This window comes from Protopterus annectens, chromosome 8.part0 (assembly GCF_019279795.1).
Source record: "Protopterus annectens isolate FY-2018-M chromosome 8.part0, PAN1.0, whole genome shotgun sequence".
Taxonomy (NCBI): Eukaryota; Metazoa; Chordata; order Ceratodontiformes; family Protopteridae; genus Protopterus; species Protopterus annectens.
The window spans coordinates 476,751,783-476,775,033 of record NC_056741.1 but is presented as its reverse complement, the minus strand read 5'-3'; the positions used below and the strand labels follow the sequence as shown (position 1 = coordinate 476,775,033).

At 38.7% G+C, this 23,251-nt stretch overlaps 1 long non-coding RNA gene across 1 annotated transcript in view; it reads left to right on the top strand.

The window, feature by feature from the left end:
• LOC122808890 overlaps positions 1–23,251 on the top strand; it is a 365,680-nt gene that overhangs the window by 337,804 nt on the left and 4,625 nt on the right. The window lies entirely within an intron of this gene.

The window sequence follows — 23,251 nt, the reverse complement described above, 5'->3', positions numbered from 1 at the left end:
AGCTAATAGTAAATGATATTACATACTCAGATTCCCACATCACTTACTGGCACCCCCCCCCCCCCATCAAATCCCTCATGAACAAGTACACAAAGCACTGTCCAAGGCTAAGAACACTACTTCTATGGGGCTGGATGACATACCAGGATTCTTACAGGCCAGCCTGAAATGGGACCTATCGAACCCGTAAAAGAGGCTATTCAACACCAGCCTCCAAACAGAGTTTATGCCAGATTAATGGAGGACAGCAACAGTCATCCCCTGTACAAAGGTGGGGCATTAACAGACCTGTGTAATTACAGACCAATAAGTCTGACCAGCCTCATCTGTGAGGCTATGAAAAAGACCATTTTGGAATTAATAAATAAGGTTATACTCACCCTACAGACTCTAACCCCAAGTCACTTTTGTTTTATCAAGAGCAAATCCTGCCTGCTTAACCTGGATGGCCTCTTTGAGAAGGTTAGAGAAGCAATGGATGAGAGAATATTAGTACACACCACATATCTCAGCATCTCAAAGGCATTCAACACCATGGCACATTCAGGTATAGTTGATTAACTTACACAGCTAAATGCAAATCCTTACATAATTCATTGGATAGCAAACTGGTTCACTAATAGAACACATGAATTAGGTTGGAAGGCTGTAATGGCATGAAAAGACCTGCCAGTAACAGTGGACCCCAGGGTTCAGACCTCAGGTCACTCATCTTTGGTGATAGCCCCTCAGAGGTCATAGTTAATGTTAAGGTTTATGGCTGACCACCTTTAAAGATGACTGCAAACTTGGTGCCATCATAAACTCTCCAGAGGACACCAAGATCCTTCAAGAGAGCCCTACACAGAAGGCCCTCCCAAGCCAAGCCGAGAATCGAATGGGAGAACCTCTTGCTGTGAGGTGACAATGCTACCGCCGTACCACCGCGGCATACTTAAACAAAATCTGTTCATTACATTTACTTTTTATAATAAAACATTTATAGCATTTTTATGTTCTCCTATTGGTGTAAGTATGTTTGAGGGCTGAAGGTTGCTTCAGTGTATTTATATTCAAAGTGGTTTATATGAGCTTATTTTTGCTGATCACATAGAAGAATAAAACTGTTCCACACTGAAATATCGCCAGACATATACATTTCATCCAGAATATGCAGAATAAATATTTTAATAATAATACATAATGACTTTAATTTAAGACATTGTTTTTTTTTTTTTTTTTTTTTCTGGGGTAAGTCAAATGCCTTCCTTGAGTTCTGAAATGAATATATGGAGCATTATAATAACAAATTGAAAATATAGTTTCCAGTTTGCTTAAAGTTTGCTTAAATGTGTTAAATATTTTTGCACAAACGTTGAACCTGGCAATCATTGTGTTATCATTATACCATTCTGAATGTTAAACCTTTGTTATGCTACTGTATAATTCTTTTGTTGTTTTACTTAGTTTTAACCTGTTGTTTACAAGCAGTTTCTTTATGTCTAAACGTAGAACTGTAGAAAAGTACTATGCCTCCTTATATCAAGTCAAAATAAATAAACATATTAAGTACTACATGCTTTTCCTAAAATTTGATACTTCGTCCACATATTAGCATTCTAAAATGCAACATAATTGAGTATAAAGCTGCACTCGCATGTTTTCAATTTTACAGTATCATCATCATCATCATCCGTCCCCTTTTTCCCATTTTCTACTTGGAGTCAGGGTATCATGTTAACTGTCACCATCTCTCTCAATTCAATGCCACACTCCTGCCTTATTTGACACTCACGCCTGACTGTCACAGATCTTCTCTCACACGATCCATCCACCATTTTGCAGGACATCCTTGTTTCCTCTTACCTTTTCCTGTGTGTCCCAAATCTTCTTTACTAAACTGTCTTCTACTTTTCTGCACATGTGCCCAAACCACCATAATCTGTTCTCTTTTCTGCAATTGTAGCTACTTTGGCTTCTGCTCTTATGTCCTCATTTCTTCATCTGTCCCACAGTGTACATCCTACCACCCTTCTCAGGCACTTCATTTCTATCATCTCCAGCTACCTCATATGCTCTGCCTTTATTGCCCATGTTTCTGTTCCATACAGTAGTACTGGTTGCACCACTGTCTTGTACACCTTACTTTTCAGCATCTTTGGCATTCTTCTGTCATAGACTACACCTGAGCTTCTATACCAGTTGGCTGCAGCCCCTCTCATTCTAGCATTGACTTCTTCATTCAGACTTTCCATCTCCTCAACCACCCCTCCCAGATACTTGAAAATATTAACCTGTTCCACTATCTTCCTTTCTATCTCAATTCTAAGCTTCTTCTAAATTCCCCAATCTGCTGCCATTATCACTGTTTTATCTGTGCTTAGTTTCATCCCATGTGCCTTTAGTTTTGCATACCATTCCCCTATCCTTTGCTGAAGTTCTTGCTCAGAATGTGCCTGTAATGCCACATTATCTGCATACAGAAACTTTGTTGATCTGTCCCCTCCAACCTCTTTGCTAATGTAGTCCATCACCAGTATGAAGAGCAGTAGGCCCAGAGTTGAACTCTGGTGCATAGCCACTCCCACAGGGAACCCCCTCTATGAGACCAAACACTGTTTGTACTTGAGTCACTGGGTCCTTGTACGCAGCCTGCACTAATTCTACCAATGGTTCTGGTACTTCAAACCACTGAAGTATTGCCCAAATCAACTTTCTTGGGACCTTGTCACATGCCTTCTCCAAGTCTAGAAATGTCCATTTGGACTCTTTCCTCATCTCTAGCTACTTCTCAGCTATCTGTCTCACTGCAAACATCAGGTCAGTTGTGCTGCACCCTGATCTGAATCCAAACATCTCATCTACCATCTTACATTCTACTACTCTGCATATCCATTTATCAATCACCCTTTCCACATCTTGCATGCAATGTGACACACTCACAAATACTCTCACCCCCTCCAGCCCCACACACATTTCTCGATTAAACATTCCCTTTACATTTTGAGCATTCTGCTATCCATTACTTCAATATTAAGCACCGCCCCTTGCACTTATCGACCAAATGGACATTTGATGAACTGATGGGAACACAGCCCTTCACCTCTATGCTAAATCAAATAAAAATAAATCTCAATGAATCATTAATAAATTAAATTATACCCTACTAACCCTTTCCACAAATGGCTCCTTCACTATGAGTGCATCCACCCTAATCATAAACCCCATTAGTAGTTTTTTAAACTATTCTGATAGCAATACTCCTATCAGTAATATCACCAAACTCCCAGAAACATTGGACTCAGATGGCATATTAGTTACAGTTAAAATCAAACGATTTAAAACGTTTGCATACTGACCATCATCAACATTTATTCTGATACCCTAAACGTGCAGGTGAAGTCAACCTGTTATGACCACAGTTTTCATTGGTGCAGCACTAAAGACTCCTTCATCCAACCCCTAAAAAAGTTAATTTGCCTGAATAGCCCATAACAAATGATTCTAGGTCTTCTAAAGTTACTGGCAGAAACAGCATACACAACTAGATTTTAGCCCGAAACACTCATAAATGGATCTTCCATTATATTACACACTTTGACAGATAACTAGCTTACCTTTTTACCTTTGATTTTTGGTCCAACACAAAAAATTGTAAAGCATCACTTCATCTATACACTACACCCTTGGGCTTTTTGCCTTTCAGGTTTATTGACATTTTTCAAAATATATAGCTGGTCTCCTCTTAGCTCCCTCAGTCTTGTCAATGTAATTAAGTATTTAACTATTTCTTTCTAAATTGCATGAGACCCCCTAAGACTTAAACAAGTTAAAACAAAGACAGCAGCTTGATAAATCCCTGATAAATGACACATCTGTGAAAGATCTGTTTGTACATTTAGAAATATATTTTTACCTTGGGGTGTCTAGGTCCAGTGCTCTTTATTAAGAGACAGCTAAGACATTGAGTAGCTGTAGTTTATATACGTCTGCTCATACTCTCAAAGAACTAGCTGTTATTTTGATGCTCACTAGATATTTTTTATTCTACTGCATATTAACCTCTATCTATACCGCCTTATTTTTTAAGTAAAGTTCATTCATTCACTTTTAAGTCTGTTGGCTAGTCCTTTCCTTATGTATGTAACACTGCTATTTATTACTTGAGAGGAGGGCTATTATTTACTAGTGGTTAACAATCTGTGGCTCCCATCTCTGCATAGCTAGACCATTTGGGCATACCACTGGTGGAATGTTAAGGTATATAATATCATATTTGGTTGATCAAGAACAGAAGGTAACTGGCGGTACCTGGTCTTCCAGACAAGTAGCAGTACTACCTTATCAGGAAGGAAGCTGTGGGAAATTGAAGAATTCTGCCACCCCTCATTGGAAATTATGTTGTGAATTAATTATTGAGTGAACTGAATACTGAGTTAGACTTGTATGCAATTTCTTTCTTTTATTTTACCTTATTAAGTACCAGTTGTGTTGTCTGTGGGACTATCTCTCTGGTAGCAGATAGGATCTTTTCTTCATATTTGGTAGCAGTGATGGCACCACTCCCAACATATATGGTTGACAATGATGAGATTCAAACCAAATCTGTGCCAACCATCACATACCTATACCAACAATAAAGTAAAATCTTCCTTGATCACCTAAATAGGTGCAATGGGAAAAAACTTTTTGGTAACATGTACTCAATTACCCTATAACTAGAATAAAACACTACCTTGTTCTCTGATTTATAATCTCTATGTATTGCTAACAAATGTATCTACTTTAAGTGTCACTGACCCCATTCTTTTCCTAATGACATGCCCTCTCATCTATTTCCAAAAAAATTTGGTATTACCAGCTTCTATCTTTCTCCAGTTTCCAATGCACTAGTTAGAAAACAATAATCTTAACTTAAGCTTACATCCTCTGAAAGTGATAATTTCTACAGCAAATTATCTTGGATTCTTTGCAAAAGCAGTTTTTTATCCAGTCTCCATACTAATGAGCCACATCTTATCTAAATCATATATAGAGAAACTTTGGAAAGCCTTCATTGTCATCCCAATGCATAAATGGAGGACCTGACTGGCCAAAAAGGAACCATAAAGATGATAGAGTGGACTACTGAGAATACAAAAAAAAAGATGTACTATTACTGTTATGCAAGAAGCTCAGAATTGCCAGACAGAGGACAAACAAAAAGATTAAGAGACAAATTAGAGGAAAGAAAAATATTTGTACAAGAAAAACTGTCCAAAGCTAAAAATGCAAGTTTGTGCTCATTAATACAACAGATTTATGAAAGAAATTATATAAACCAAGAAACCGTGGGTCATTTGAAAAAAGAGCCAACAGAGAAAGTGTGGAAATATAAAGAACAAAATCTAGATATTTTTGAAAGGTATAAAGAAGAAGTATGAACATGAGAAAGAAAGAAAAATCTGATGTGGTGCAATATTTATGCAAAGGAGAAAGCCAAATTAATTAATACAAAAAAGCAGCTCCAAAGATATTTGAAGAGAAATACAAGCAAAGGCATCCACATATGGAAAATTTCACAATACAAAAATAAGATCACAATGGGAGAACATAGAACAGAAGATTATTAAAGTAGAAGTTAAAAAATAGAAGTTGAAATTATGGAATACCCGTGAAGTGAAGGATTTAGTGTAGTCTAACACAAGTTATACCACAGCATGATGGAACAATGAGTGGCCAAAATAAGGAGAAACAGGAGGATCATGAGACATCTGAAGAAGAAATATGGACATGGTAAAGAAAAGGAGTTTTAATATGGTGTAATACTTATGCAAAGGAGAAAGCAAAACTAATCAATACAAAAAAAGCAGCACCAAAGATATTTGACAAGAAATACAGGCAAAGGCATCCAGATATGGAAAATTTTACAATACAAAAAAATAAGAAAATGAAGGGAGGGGAAGTAGAAAAGAGGGCTAGTAATGCAGAAGTTAAAGAAATAGAAACTGAAGTTATTGATTACTTGTGAAGTGAAAACCAATGAAGCAAGAAGCATCTGATCAGTTGCCAAATAAAGATACCTTGGAGCCTTCAGTAGGAAACCAGTACAAAAGAGCAGTTGGAGTTGGAGTTTCACAGCAAGAGAAGGAACAGGAAACTGTGGCAACTCTGACACAGTCAATGTTGTGGAGTGATAGGCTTGTGAGTTTCCATATGAAAGAGCAACGGATGATACAGGATGAAACTGAACAGAATGTGGGGGTGGGTCACTGAGAACATTTCTATATGGTTGGAGTATACCTTAAGACCATATGTTGACAGAATCCATAGCATTCTGAAGGATACAAAAAGTTTTCTACAAATGGTTAGGGCTTTTGAGTTGAAGGGAGTACAAGTTAACACTGTAATGGTCACCATGGATGTACAGAGTCTGTTCACGGTGATAGGTAATTCCTATGGAATTAAGGCAGTTGAACAGGTTCTACTGAATATGGGTGAGGATCATCATAGGACCATTTTGATCTGTACCCTCCTTTCCTTGGTATTGGAAAATAATGTTTTTATTGGTGGACAACAGGCTTATAGGCAGGCACAGGGGGTGGCTATGGGAACCCCCTGTGCCAATAGCTATGCTAATTTGGTCCTATACCACTGGGAATGTGAATTTATTTTTAACAACGATGTTTGGGCCAAGCATATAGGAGCCTACGCACGTTTCATGGATGATGTTTTTATGTTTTGGCAGGGTAGTGTAGGTTTGCTACATGATTTTCTTGATTATTTACACTCCACCACTTCATTTTTCAGGTTCACCTTGACATATTCTGCAGAACAGATAGATTTTTTAGACACCAGGGTTAGATATGACCAGAAAGGTTTTTCTTCTAGTCTTTACAGAAAAGAATGTTGGACTAATCACATGCTGTCATTTGACAGCATGCATCCACCCATGTTTTCCAACATAGTACAGGGCCAACTGTGTAGGACATCCAGATTATGTTTAGATGATGAACAATTCTTTACAGAAGTGGTAAATCTAGAAAACAATTTTGTTAGTAGGGGTTATGATGATCACATGGTGAAGACCAAGATTCATCATAGTATGCTGGGTAGAGCTCATAGGTTCAAACCATGGTTGAGACAAGATAAGGAACAAGGGTCTCCCTTGGGTGTGCGTTCTAGAACTAATAAGTTAAGAATGTATTTCACCTATAGTAGCAATATCACAGATATCCAAGCGATTATTAGCAATAATTGGAACATCTTAAGGAGTGATGTGAAGTTGACCAATTTGGTTGGACCAACCCCTTTCTTTGGGTATAGACGGAACACCAATCTGAAAGACTTGCTTTGCAGAGAGAGGGTTACACAAGGATGCAAACCTCTTATAACCAAAGCAGGAACCATACCATGTGGTTTCTGCAAGGCTTGTAAGAGTATACACAAGGATCCCAGCTTTGTGCATCCATCCACTGGACGTACATACTATTTTCAAGCCAGGGCTACTTGTAGGACTACGCATGTTGTCTACTTAGCTGTATGTGAGCAATGCCCAGCCTACTATGTAGGCATGACAACTAAAATGCTGAAGGTTAGAATACTACAGCATTTGTCTTGCATTAGAAATAAGGTAGAGCAAAATGCATTGTATAGGCATGTGGAGAAATGTCCCACACACACTTTTTTGTTTAAGGCCATTACCAATGCAAGGTTGGGTGTGAGAGGAGGTGATATTAATTTACTTACAGAGACCTTAGAATCCAAATGGATTGTTACACTTACTTCACATAGGTTCCCGGGTTTAAATGAGAATATACCTTTAAAGCCTGCTTTACAAAAAAGGCGGGTTTTTTATTGAGTTTTTATTGGCTGTAATGGTTTTTAAAAAGAAAGTACTGGAGTGTTTTAAATTGTCTGATGAAGGGTTGCTGAACCCGAAAGCGCTTACACTTGTGGATTTATTTTTATTAAAACTGTGTTATTTTACGTAGCGGTGTTTTGCCAGTCTTTTTTCTGCATTTTGTCTTTTCTTATTGGACTGGTGAACTTTGGCTATAGCACGGAACATTGTGTTTCCCACACTGAAATATCGCCAGACATATACATTTCATCCAGAATATGCAGAATACATATTTTAATAATAATACATAATGACTTTAATTTAAGGCATTGTTTTTTTTTTTGTTTTTTTTTTTTTCTGGGGTAAGTCAAATGCCTTCCTTGAGTTCTGAACTGAATATATGGAGCATTATAATAACAAATTGAAAATATAGTTTCCAGTTTGCTTAAATGTGTTAAATAGTTTTGCACAAACGTTGAACCTGGCAATCATTGTGTTATCATTATACCAGTCTGAATGTTAAACCTTTGTTATGCTACTGCATAGTTCTTTTGTTGTTTTACTTAGTTTTAACCTGTTGTTTACAAGCAGTTTCTTTATGTCTAAACGTAGAACTGTAGAAAAGTACTATGCCTCCCTATATCAAGTCAAAATAAATACAACATATTAAGTGCTACATGCTTTTCCTAAAATTTGATACTTCGTCCACATATTAGCATTCTAAAATGCAACATAATTGAGTATAAAGCTGCACTCGCATGTTTTCAATTTTACAGTATCATCATCATCATCATCCGTCCCCTTTTTCCCATTTTCTACTTGGAGTCGGGGTATCATGTTAACTGTCACCATCTCTCTCAATTCAATGCCACACTCCTGCCTTATTTGACACTCACGCCTGACTGTCACAGATCTTCTCTCACACGATCCATCCACCATTTTGCAGGACATCCTTGTTTCCTCTTACCTTTTCCTGTGTGTCCCAAATCTTCTTTACTAAATTGTCTTCTACTTTTCTGCACATGTGCCTGAACCACCATAATCAGTTCTCTTTTCTGCAATTGAAGCTACTTTGGCTTCTGCTCTTATGTCCTCATTTCTTCATCTGTCCCACAGTGTACATCCTACCACCCTTCTCAGGCACTTCATTTCTATCATCTCCAGCTTCCTCATATGCTCTGCCTTTATTGCCCAGGTTTCTGTTCCATACAGTAGTACTGGTCGCACCACTGTCTTGTACACCTTACTTTTCAGCATCTTTGGTATTCTTCTGTCATAGACTACACCTGAGATTCTATACCAGTTGGCTGCAGCCCCTCTCATTCTAGCATTGACTTCTTCATTCAGACTTCCCATCTCCTCAACCACCCCTCCCAGATACTTGAAGATATTAACCTGTTCCACTGTCTTCCTTTCTATCTCAATTCTAAGCTTCTTCTAAATTCCCCAATTTGCTGCCATTATCACTGTTTTATCTGTGCTTACTTTCATCCCATGTGCCTTTAGTTTTGCATACCATTCCCCTATCCTTTGCTGAAGTTCTTGCTCAGAATGTGCCTGTAATGCCACATCATCTGCATACAGAAACTTTGTTGATCTGTCCCCTCCAACCTCTTTGCTAATGTAGTCCATCACCAGTATGAACAGCAGTAGGCCCAGAGTTGAACTCTGGTGCATAGCCACTCCCACAGGGAACCCCTCTATGAGACCAAACACTGTTTGTACTTGAGTCACTGGGTCCTTGTATGCAGCCTGCACTAATTCTACCAATGGTTCTGGCACTTCAAACCACTAAAGTATTGCCCAAATCAACTTTCTTGGGACCTTGTCACATGCCGTCTCCAAGTCTAGAAATGTCCATTTGGACTCTTTCCTCATCTCTAGCTACTTCTCAACTATCTGTCTCACTGCAAACATCAGGTCAGTTGTGCTGCACCCTGATCTGAATCCAAACTTCTCATCTACCATCTTACATTCTACTACTCTGCATATCCATTTATCAATCACCCTTTCCACATCTTTCATGCAATGTGACACACTCACAAATACTCTCACCCCCTCCAGCCCCACACACATTTCTCGATTAAACATTCCCTTTACATTTTGAGCATTCTGCTATCCGTTACTTCAATATTAAGCACCGCCCCTTGCACTTATCGACCAAATGGACATTTGATGAACTGATGGGAACACAACCCTTCACCTCTATGCTAAATCAAATAAAAATAAATCTCAATGAATCATTAATAAATGAAATTATACCCTACTAACCCTTTCCACAAATGGCTCCTTCACTATGAGTGCATCCACCCTAATCATAAACCCCATTAGTAGTTTTTTAAACTATTCTGATAGCAATACTCCTATCAGTAATATCACCAAACTCCCAGAAACATTGGACTCAGATGGCATATTAGTTACAGTTAAAATCAAACGATTTAAAACGTTTGCATACTGACCATCATCAACATTTATTCTGATACCCTAAACGTGCAGGTGAAGTCAACCTGTTATGACCTCAGTTTTCATTGGTGCAGCACTAAAGACTCCTTCATCCAACCCCTAAAAAAGTTAATTTGCCTGAATAGCCCGTAATAAATTATTCTAGGTCTTCTAAAGTTACTGGCAGAAACAGCATACACAACTAGATTTTAGCCCGAAACACTCATAAATGGATATTGCATTATATTACACACTTTGACAGATAACTAGCTTACCTTTTTACCTTTGATTTTTGGTCCCACACAAAAAATTGTAAAGCATCACTTCATCTATACACTACACCCTTGGGCTTTTTGCCTTTCAGGTTTATTGACATTCTTCAAAATATATAGCTGGTCTCCTCTTAGCTCCCTCAGTCTTGTCAATGTAATTAAGTATTTAACTATTTCTTTCTAAATTGCATGAGACCCCCTAAGACTTAAACAAGTTAAAACAAAGACAGCAGCTTGATAAATCCCTGATAAATGACACATCTGTGAAAGATCTGTTTGTACATTTAGAAATATATTTTTACCTTGGGGTGTCTAGGTCCAGTGCTCTTTATTAAGAGACAGCTAAGACATTGAGTAGCTGTAGTTTATATACGTCTGCTCATACTCTCAAAGAACTAGCTGTTATTTTGATGCTCACTAGATATTTTTTATTCTACTGCATATTAACCTCTATCTATACCGCCTTATTTTTTAAGTAAAGTTCATTCATTCACTTTTAAGTCTGTTGGCTAGTCCTTTCCTTATGTATGTATCACTGCTATTTATTACTTGAGAGGAGGGCTATTATTTACTAGTGGTTAACAATCTGTGGCTCCCATCTCTGCATAGCTAGACCATTTGGGCATACCACTGGTGGAATGTTAAGGTATATAATATCATATTTGGTTGATCAAGAACAGAAGGTAACTGGCGGTACCTGGTCTTCCAGGCAAGTAGCAGTACTACCTTATCAGGAAGGAAGCTGTGGGAAATTGAAGAATTCTGCCACCCCTCATTGGAAATGATGTTGTGAATTAATTATTGAGTGAACTGAATACTGAGTTAGACTTGTATGCAATTTCTTTCTTTTATTTTACCTTATTGAGTACCAGTGGTGTTGTCTGTGGGACTATCTCTCTGGTAGCAGATAGGATCTTTTCTTCATATTTGGTAGCAGTGATGGCACCACTCCCAACATATATGGTTGACAATGATGAGATTCAAACCAAATCTGTGCCAACCATCACATACCTATACCAACAATAAAGTAAAATCTTCCTTGATCACCTAAATAGGTGCAATGGGAAAAAACTTTTTGGTAACATGTACTCAATTGCCCTATAACTAGAATAAAACACTACCTTGTTCTCTGATTTATAATCTCTATGTATTGCTAACAAATGTATCTACTTTAAGTGTCACTGACCCCATTCTTTTCCTAATGACATGCCCTCTCATCTATTTTGGTATTACCAGCTTCTACCTTTCTCCAGTTTCCAATGCACTAGTTAGAAAACAATAATCTTAACTTAAGCTTACATCCTCTGAAAGTGATAATTTCTACAGCAAATTATCTTGGATTCTTTGCAAAAGCAGTTTTTTATCCAGTCTCCATACTAATGAGCCACATCTTATCTAAATCATATATAGAGAAACTTTGGAAAGCCTTCATTGTCATCCCAATGCATAAATGGAGGACCTGACTGGCCAAAAAGGAACCATAAAGATGATAGAGTAGACTACTGAGAATACAAAAAAAAATATGTACTATTACTGTTATGCAAGAAGCTTAGAATTGCCAGACAGAAGACAAACAAAAAGATTAAGAGACAAATTAGAGGAAAGAAAAATATTTGTACAAGAAAAACTGTCCAAAGCTAAAAATGTAACTTTGTGCTTATTAATACAACAGATTTATGAAAGAAATTATATAAACCAAGAAACCTTGGGTCATTTGAAAAAAGAACAAACAGAGAAAGTGTGAAAATATAAAGAACAAAATCTATATATTTTTGAAAGGTATAAAAAAGAAATATGAACATGAGAAAGAAAGAAAAATCTGATGTGGTGCAATATTTATGCAAAGGAGAAAGCCAAATTAATTAATACAAAAAAGCAGCTCCAAAGATATTTGAAGAGAAATACAAGCAAAGGCATCCACATATGGAAAATTTCACAATACAAAAATAAGATCACAATGGGAGAACATAGAACAGAAGATTATTAAAGTAGAAGTTAAAAAATAGAAGTTGAAATTATGGAATACCCGTGAAGTGAAGGATTTAGTGTAGTCTAACACAAGTTATACCACAGCATGATGGAACAATGAGTGCCCAAAATAAGGAGAAACAGGAGGATCAGGAGACATCTGAAGAAGAAATATGGACATGGGAAAGAAAAGGAGTTTTAATATGATGTAATACTTATGCAAAGGAGAAAGCAAAACTAATCAATACAAAAAAAGCAGCACCAAAGATATTTGACAAGAAATACAGGCAAAGGCATCCAGATATGGAAAATTTTACAATACAAAAAAATAAGAAAATGAAGGGAGGGGAAGTAGAAAAGAGGGCTAGTAATGCAGAAGTTAAAGAAATAGAAACTGAAGTTATTGATTACTTGTGAAGTGAAAACCAGTGAAGCAAGAAGCATCTGATCAGTTGCCATATAAAGATACGTTGGAGCCTTCAGTAGGAAACCAGTGCAAAAGATCAGTTGGAGATGGAGTTTCACAGCAAGAGAAGGAACAGGAAACTGTGGCAACTCTGACGCAGTCAATGTTGTGGAGTGATAGGCTCGTGAGTTTCCATATGAAAGAGCAACGGATGATACAGGATGAAACTGAACAGAATGTGGAACAGGAGTATTGCTTGGAACTTGTCCGCAGGAAAGAGAGAACAAAGAATGTGCCCTTAGTTTAGAAGAAAATCATCTGAAGAAAGAATTGTTTGATTTAATAGAGATGAATAGATATATTAAGATCAGTGAAAGAAGCAGTCTAAAGAAAGTGAGTAAGACCCAAAATGTTAGAAGTTTGATAAATAAATATAGTAATCAAGACTGCTCATAGAAATGTATGCGATATAACAGAAGTAAATGGGATATATTAATGTGCAACTAAATTAATAGCAGATATAGTCGTAACACAAAAACACAGGAGAGTAAGGGAAAGGAAGGGGAGAAATCAAATGCCATCATGGAAGTACCTACTAGAGAAAACTATAAATCAATTAAGATAAGAAGTGCCAATGTTAGAAGAGTACATAAGAGGGAACAGATCATCAAAAATACCCAGAAAGATAGATATGATAAAAGCAGTGAGCAGTATCAGAACAGCCCAGGATCCGACAGGTGGGGATGGATGAGAGACCCCTTGTCTTGTGTGAGGAGATCCACCCTGTGAGGTAACTTGGGATAATTGCCCCTGGTGAGATGCAAAAGTAGAGGAAACCAGTGCTGTCGCAGCCAAAAGGGAGTCACCAACAAGATTTTGGGAGCATCCTGATGAATCTTGAACAGGACTCTCAGAACGAGAGGAAGGGGAGGGAATGCATAAAGAAACATCCTCTTCCAGGAAAATGAGAGTGTGTCCACCTTCCAGACCAGAGGACCTGGGACTCTGGCACAAAACAGAGGAAGTTGTTTGTTCAAAGGGGAGGCAAAGAGATCTACTTGAGGAATACACCACTGGTGAACAATGTCCAGAAGCACATCCCTGTGAAGCATCCATTCATGGGACTGAGTGACAGACCTGCCCAGATTGTCTGCCACAGCATTCCGATCTGAAGGAATGTAAACTGCCTGAAGAGTCACATGATACTGGATAGCCAGATCCCATACCAGAAGTGCCAGCCAGCAAAGACGGTAGGATCTCATACCCCCCTGTTTGTTAATATACTACATGACTGTGGTATTGTCCGTGAATACCTTGAGAGGCCCTGCAGAGAAGAGAGGATGAAAGGCCTGAAGAGCCAGCATAAGAGCCCTCATCTCTTTGATGTTGATGTGCTCCTTCTACTGACAAGGAGACCAGACTCCCTGAGCTTTCAGGGAGACAAACGTTGGGCCCCATCCCACATCTGAAGCATCTGTGAACAGAGCCTGAGTGGGAAATGGAGGCTGAAATGGGAGCCCTGGATTCAGAGACAACTGCTGAATCCACCACAGAAGTTCGACCTTGAGACATGGGATAAGAGGAACAGGAAAGTCTAGAGGATGCGCATGCTGAAGCCACACCAACTTCAGAAACCACTGGAACTTCCTCATGTAGATCCTGGCCAGAAGAAGCATTGGAATGGTGGAAGCCATGAATCCCAGAGCCCTCAGAAACTCTCTGGCTGAAATGGAGGGCAGGGGAAGAAGGGTTTGAAAGTAAGACATGAGAGTTAGTGCCTTTGGAGGAGGCGGGGATGCCAGCATGGGCACCGTTTGAAGCATGCAACCCAGAAAGACATGATCCTGAGAAGGAGACAGGGAAGACTTGTTGAAGTTTATTGTGAACCCCAGGCTCTGAAGAAGAGAAATGGTAAAATGAAGATTTTACAAAAGGACCTCTGGAGAAGATGCTTGAAGCAGCAGGCTGTCCAGGTAAGAAAAAATTTAGATCCCTTGAAGCCTAAAAAAGGCAATCACAGGAACAAGGCATTTGGTGAATACCCTTTGGGCAGTAGAAAGGCCAAAGGGCAAAGCACACAACTGAAAATGCCAGGAAGCAACAGAGAAATGCAAAGATCTCCTGAAAAGAGGATGGATCGGAATATGGAGATAAGCATCCTTGAGATCCAAAGACACCAGAAAGGCCTGAGGGAGCAAGAGAGGAAAAGGGACTTAAGGGACAACATCTGAAAGGAAGGCAGCTTCAGAAAGGTGTTCAGATGGGAGAGGTCTAGAATAGGCCTCCAAGTACCTTCTTTTCAGGGCACTAGAAACATTCTGTAATAAAACCCTTTCCCCCTTTGGGACACAGGCACTTCTTGAATAGTACCCTGAAACAAGAGGTCTCGAAGAACTTCTGGGAAAAAAGGAAGCTGTTCCCGAGGAGGCTGAGGAATGCCCATAAAAGGAGGATGGTAAATCCAGACCATGAAGTACCCTTGATGTATTATTGACAAAACCCAAGAATCCTGGGTGATCTGGAAAGAAACAGGAAGAGAAAGAGAAAGGCAAAGTTACAGAGGAATGTGGCTGGGAATGGGGGGATCGTCAGACAGCACCTGGTTTGTCAGGAAAGGAAGGCTTAAGAATCCCAGTAGTCTGAGTGGCTTTAGCAGGAGGTGTCCATTTACCACACTTTTTACCTTTAGAAGGAGGGGGAGACTGCCTATGAACAAAAGCCAGCTTAGAAGGGTAGTTACATTGAAACTTAGGCACAAGAGAAACAAAGACATGCTTAAGCTCCTGTAAAGCCTTCCCCTTGTCCTGAAGAGACTTAAATAAACCAGCAGCCACTTCCCCAAACAAAAGAGTATTATCCAGAGGAGCATCCAGCAACTTATCCTTAATATCATCAGGCAAAGGTTGAAGCTGAAGCCAGGAATATCTCCTCAGAACCAAGCCAGAGGCAGCAGCCCTGGAAGAGGCACTTGCAGCATCATAACTACACTTGATAGAATGACGAACAACCTGAGAGGAAGACCTAAGCAAGGAAAGAGCTGAAGATTTACCCTCTGAGTCCGGAAGATCAGAAAGAACCTGACAGGCCTGAGAAAGAAGAGCCAAGACATACCTAGAAATATGGGTCTGATAATTAATAGCCCTAAAAGCCAGGGTAGAGGAAGTATAAACCTTCTTACCCAGCCTATCCATGGTCCTACTGTCCCTGTCAGAAGGCAGTAACTTGGACGAAGGAAGCAATTGAGATGGTTTATCAGAAGCTACAGACACCACAGATGGTCAACAGCAGGACATTTAAACAAAAAGGAACAATTCTCAGGTACCCTGTAAAACCTATCAGATTTCCTGGGAGCAGGGGGCAAAGAATCCAGCACTTTAGAAGCAGTGGAAAAAATATCCAATAAAGTAGGCAAGACAGAAGGAATGACAGCAGGTTTAGAAGATTCCATTTGTAGTAACTCGTAGTATCTCTTATGGATATCTGAAACCTGGGCACAATCCCACTTAAAAAGGTCCATCATTCTAGAGATCGTAGCCCCAAAGGAAATTTCCTCAGAGGGATTATCAAGAGTATGACAATCCTCCTCCTCATACCTGTAGTCTAAAGGAGAAGGAATCTGGGCAGAATAAGCAAGGGAGTTATCATCAGAATCCACCTCAGAAGAGTGGAAGTCTCTGGGACTTTTAGGGGAAGAGGAGGACCAAGTAGGAGCAAGAACTGAAACCCCTTGAGGAGGCCACAATGACAGTATAGCATTAAATAACCCCTGAGTAAAGGCCTGCCACTCACTTTGTGGATGCCTAGGAGCAGAAGAAACATGGTTAGTTTTCTGTTTCTGGAAACCTGAGAAGGTTCAGACTCAGGACGGCATTCCCCAACTGCAGTAGGACCCTCTTCCCGAAAGAGAAACTGCAGAACTCCATTAGACCCCTTGGAAACAGCCAACTGTGGTTCCCTCTGAACACCCAAAATGGATGACTGCAATGCCTCATTGGACATACTGCCTGCCAAATCCTCACAGGCCTCCAACCCAGATGTGGTAGAAGAATCTGATAAAACAACCGGGTGAGCCTCCGGTTGCATAATAACCTCAGGAGAAACACCCGGCAGAGGCTGGACAGTGGAAGATTCTGGCCTTACCTTATGCACCTTCTTCTTCCCAGATGGCTGACCATTGGGGCAAGAAGTTCCATCCATAGTACCTGCAGCAAGAAGCTTAAGTTGCTGGTTCTCAAAGTACAAGGAAAGGGAAGAAAGCCTACTATGAAGAGTTTTGGGGACAAATGCCTGACAAATTAAACAAGACATATGGTCATGAGCAGCACCAAGGCAAAAAAGACACTTATCTTGATGGTCTTTATGAGGAATCAGTCTCCCACAGTGGCATTTACCCTTCCTGGATGACATTAATTCCAAACAGTACTATACAAAACAGAAAAAGTAACCAAAAACCCAAATGGGTACTTATCTGCCACTGTGAGGGCTCCAGCAACAGGAGCAAACACAGAAAAGCCAACAAACAGAAAAACGGATGTATGCAAGAGACTGGCAGTTAAAACAGCATTCAGACTGGTGGCAGAAAAGTTCTGAGGATGGTATGCCTGAACGTCACCTTTATGCCCTACCTTAAGCAAGGAGTAAGCAGGTGACGTTCTGTGTACCTTAAAGCAATGGAAATCTTTTGTAAACTGGCCAGACGGAGGGCTTCATGGCAGGGAATCCCATTAGTAAGGAATACTGCAGTGGTGAATGTAAGGGCATCAAAAAGGTAATAAAAAAGTCATATTGAACAAAGTATCACTTGTTGTTAAATAAAGCATAATGGAGAATTTGTAAAGAAAGGGAATAATCTAAGTATGGCATGGATAGATTACAAAAACTCATTTGACAACATCCCACATTCGTAGATAAAAGAGTGCTTACAAATGTGTAAGATACACCCTAAACTGATTGATTACATTACAGTGCTCATGAAACAGTGGCAAACCACTTTCCAGTTAAGCCATGATAAAGGACAAATTATTATCCCAAGCTCTTTTGTCTTGCCCTTAACCTATTAAGCTTTCTACTTAATAGATTAGGTCAGAGCTACAGTAGGATCCCAGAAAACAACAAAGTGTAAGACTTTTCATCTTCTTTTCATGGATGATTTAAACTGTATAGTTCATCAGATGAGGAACTGAAAGCACAACTGCTAGTGGTCAAAACTTTCTCAGATGATATAAGAATGTCATTTGGTCTTTATAAATGTGCAAACACAACTTTTTAAGGCAGGAAAGCTACAGTACCAATACCAGTCTTGGACAGAAATATGATATAAAAGAGCTTGAGCAAGAGGGAGTGTATAAATATTTGGGAATTGATGTAGGATCAATGATAAAATATGAAAAAATGTGTATAAAACATAGTAAGGAATATTTTGAAAGACTAAAATTAATACTGAAAACAGCTCTGACATCTAGGAACAAAGTCCAAGCTATAAATCAATTTGCTCTTCCTGTTCTAATTTACAGTTTTGGGGTGACTGACTGGCCCCAAAAGGTATTTGGCCATTTGGACAGGAAAACAAGAAAAATGTTTCATGCTTATCAACTGATTTATAAAAATCACTGTATACCAAGATATTCCCCGTTTTGAAGTAGGTTCGGGCCTCCTTGAAATTGATTACATGTATGGATCTACAGTCATAGGGCTGTATACATATATGCTGACCTCACAAGATCCAAATATAGAGAAAGCTTTAAAACGCGAGGAGAACAAGTCTAAGATGACTTTCCTGCTTAGTTTAGCAAAAGCATATCAGTGTCAAGCGGGGATGGAAATCAAACCAGAAGTAGGTAAAAATCAGGCAGCAACTGAATATGCCAAAAAAAAAAAAAAGAAAGAATAAAAGGTGAAGGATCAGCTGAAAAGGCAAGAAATGTAGAAAATGCATAAACATAGCTGCAAGTACAAAAATCTCCTGGAACAACCTCATGTCGATTAGGATTTAAGGAAGGAATGGTTAAGGAGAGGTGAATTTAAACCAAAAGACGAAAGATTAAAATTGGCGGCCAAAGATAGTGGACTATGTACACAATGGTTTAGAAAGTTCATTGAACATGTCAGAGAAGCTGACAAATGCAGGTTTTATAAAACAGAATTGGAAACAATCACACATCTTGTTGCTGGGTGTAATACACTAATGGTTGAAGGCCTGTATGCTGAAAGGCATAATACTGTGGCAAGACTGTTGCTTTGGGGAGTGTGGAAATAGTATAATATTGAAGTAGCTGAGAAACTTGAGCTACAAAGCATTATAGAAAATGATAAGGTTTATATCACATGGAATATCCCATTACCAACAGTTCAAAAAAATAGATGTGAGAAAACCAGATATAGTAGTTCAGGAAAAGAAGACAAAAAGTTAATAACTGAAATTGCTACACTCAGAGATTACAGAGAGACACAAAGTCATAAAGTACCAGGACTTGCAGGCAGAAATGAGGGCAATGTGGAAGAAGAATGCCCAGAGAGTTCCAATAGTAGTAGGAGCAATGGATCTCATAAAAAAGAATTTGCAGTGTTATTTAAATATGCTACAGATACGTGTCACTCTGTATGAATTACAGCAGGAGTCATTTCTGGGCATACTGCAGCTGCTGTGAAGAGCACTTTTGGCAAACGTCAAAGATTGAAACAATACTAATTTCATGAACTTTAATGATACTTTAACTTAGGAATGGGGTCCATTCCTGTCATGATATTAGAAACCCAAAAGTATTGGAGAAATTAAAAAGACAAGAACCTATATAGAAATTTTCAGCCTTCACCCCATAACAATATTTTCACCTCTCTCAAAAATCTTTCAGCACCGAATCCATATGCAGTTTATGGATCCTCTAGAATTTTTTAGTTCTTCCTTCCCCATATAACATGGCTTCCAGTTAGTAGATGTCATAAAAGCTGCTTTCAAAACACTTGCAGTGCACATCTGCGACAACGTCCATGAAGGCAAGCTAGTTAGAACTTGTTCTTAGATCTTTACAAAGCACTTATCAGATTCTCATACCCATCCTGATTTCTGAACCACCAGTTTTAGTGACGCTAACACAGTAAATTGGCTTTGAAATATATCTTTCTGAATTATACAGTCCGCACGTTGGAATGATTGTTCTTCATAGTCAGTTCATAATACCTGCGATCCTCAGGGATCCATACTAGAGTCCCAATTTCTTCAATATATTTTTTATAATATGCAGCCATACTCTTACGTAGCACTCTTCAAACAATGTGCTGTCATTTCAGCCCTCCTTTATTCGGTAAGCACTGTAAAAGACATCACCTGCCACCTTCAGGACACTTTCACTGAGCTCCAGTTCTGGCTATCAGATTTAGGTATTTTATTGAATACCTCTCAAATAAAATCCATATCTTCTGTAGTAATCCTACTCAAATTAGCAGCCTATGTATACCCTCATTCTCTGCTGCCAAAACTGAAGTGTTGGGTAGCATATGTTTCTCTGGGTCTACACAGATGAAGATCTGAAGGTGAATTTGTTTGCTGGCACAATTTAAAAAGCCAAAAGTTAAGTGTGTAATATAAGGTCAAAGCTTATATAAAAGACCACTCTTGTATTACAGCAGCTTTATCTTACCTGCTAATAATAAAAATACAACAGTTTTTGCTAACATTCAAAACAGAACTCACCACTGCACAGCCACTAATAATACCCAGTTGTCCAGTTTAGTTCACTACATTGCCACTAACTAATGAAAACTTGTCCATTAGATCTTACACTCACCAAACAGACATTTACACTTACAATCACTGTTGCAATGTTATATATCTGTGTAGATAATATGATCTGATTCCCAGCAAATAATTAAAGCCTTTACATCTGAAACCCACCCCAGTGACTCATAATATATGATGACATTGGCCAATCTCTGGTACGGTATTTCCACTGAAATCAAGGTTTCAGAATGTATTCTATACAGAAGGTCATGATGGTCAAATCTAGCCCTGTAATTTATAATATGCATCTTTTATACCCCTCCTACTTTGAAATCAATGCTCTCAACTTACAAATGCCCCCTCATTTAAACAGTGCTTGAGCCCTCATTTCCTCATTCTAACTCTCCTATACCACCTTTATCAGTAACCCTCTTCCTTTAACTTCTGAAAGTAAATTCCTGTGTTAACACCCTACCCTTTCTTCTTCCTGTCTGATAGTTTACTATATTTATTATTAAGGATGTCTACTGCTTCCTCCTTTCATGCTACCTTAAATATCTCACCTTCACTTTCTCACTTTACATACATATAAAGAGCATAAAACCATCCAGGCCTAGATATAAGGTCTTTCACGTAGTCTTGTTTCTCCATCTATTATCACTTGCATTGTCTTAATCATCTCATGTTTCCATATTACCTCTAACTACTCCCCACTCTGCATGGAATCAAATATACAATTAAAAATATATAAGAAAATAAAACAGGGTTTAATCTATTTCAGAGTTATTGCTGTTCTTTATAATAATGTGATTATGTCTGGCCTATAATCTTCCTGTTTTCTATAAGGACTCTGTGTGTGTGTGTGTGTGTGTGTGTGTGTGTGTGTGTGTGTGTGTGTGTGTGTGCGCGCGCGTGCGCGTGTGTTTTAAGACATGTATTTAGCGCAATGCGTCATTCTCCTTATTTTTCTGGATATCTTGTCCCCAGATCTCCTCTCAAAATTGGCTTTGCCTGGTCAAACCATTCTGATTAACAAATGCAAATAAATGGATAAATAAATGACTGTAAAGATAAAGAGGGCAGCTTATGAACACTATTTTCAAGTGTTGTAAACAGAGCAAAACATGTGCAATTTCCAATGTCACTTAACATGCAAGAGAGAAATGATATGATTTATACCCAGGTCACCACATTGTACTCCAGCATACTTTAACATGTATTGTATACTGCTTCCATGTATTTATACCATTTATAATAAAACTAAGAGGACTGCTATTAGGAGTCATAGTGCTGTGTCTACTTTTTTTTTTTTTTTTTTTTTTTAGGCAGAGTCCGGTTGATGGACATTACAACACAACTAACATATCAAGCCCAGAAATTGGAAAATCTTCAATTACAGAAGATTAAACAATACATTTCTTGATCTTGAGGCTGTCCTGCATTTATTAAACTTCCATGTCTACACAGTTACTGAGGTATGATTTAACTGTGAATATAGCACTCCTTCTATATCAGGGCATTGCTCGTTTCATGCCTCCAGACTCAGTAGCAACTACAGTGGAGTCACCATATTTGTCAAGGAACATATTACCTCCATGCTGAACCTTAGATGCCTACAAACCGAACTCATTACACTTTAGATCACTTCAAATAGGCTTAATTTTCAACCAGTTGCATGCTACTTGAAATTCAGATCACTAAATATACACTAATAACTTATTATAGAACACCTTTCTGTCCTCTGATGAGCACATAAGTTGTGAATGATCTCCTTATTAGCAAAAACTCCATTATTCTGGGTAGTTTGGGTAACTACTGTTCAATAAATTTGGACATGGTGGAAGGATACGTTTATAACCTAGACTCTTCAAAACTCCTGGAATAAGTTTCCCCTGCACTTTAATTAGAGCAAATCAGTATTTCTTTAAACATAGCCTAGAGTTCTGAATGGGTAGCCACAAATTTACTCCAGGATTGACTGGAATGACCCTCATGGAAGAAGGAGGTGTAGCACAAAGGGGGTACTAGCAAGGTGTGAATGATCATTAGACTTAGTGACCTTGGAATATCTGTGAAATCTATGTGGGAAATATAACTGCTATAGGTAGTTAATACTGGTAACATTTGACAAATTGAGACATTAATAATCATATGGGTAATATTCTCATTTCCTGAGATTCACAGACTCCGACAAGCAGCTCACCACTAACTTGTACTCAGGTGCCTAGTCACTACAAAACCTAATTCTGGGATTCAGTAAAAGGACTGTAAATACAGCTTTTGTGAATTAACAGAATGGTTAAGTATCGCAAGTAAGCCATAAGGTGGCTTAGCACAGATCTGACTTCTCAGTGTGCTGCTAACTCTAGCAACCTGATGTTGTGATCGTACATGGGGGAGGGTGGCACAGTAAACAAAACAGCTTGGTATATGGTCAGATAAGGCACTGGTATGCAGAACACTGAATCTGGTGGGACAGTTTAAGCTATTTACTGTAGTTGCACATGGTAATTACAGTAAGTGTTACAGTGTGTTTTCTGGGAATATAGTGACTACAGTTTTGTTGGAATGTCAGAGAACTCGGAGTGCAATGCTAAGATGCAGGGCCTCAATCCTTTTCTGGATCAAGAGTTGGAGCACTGAAG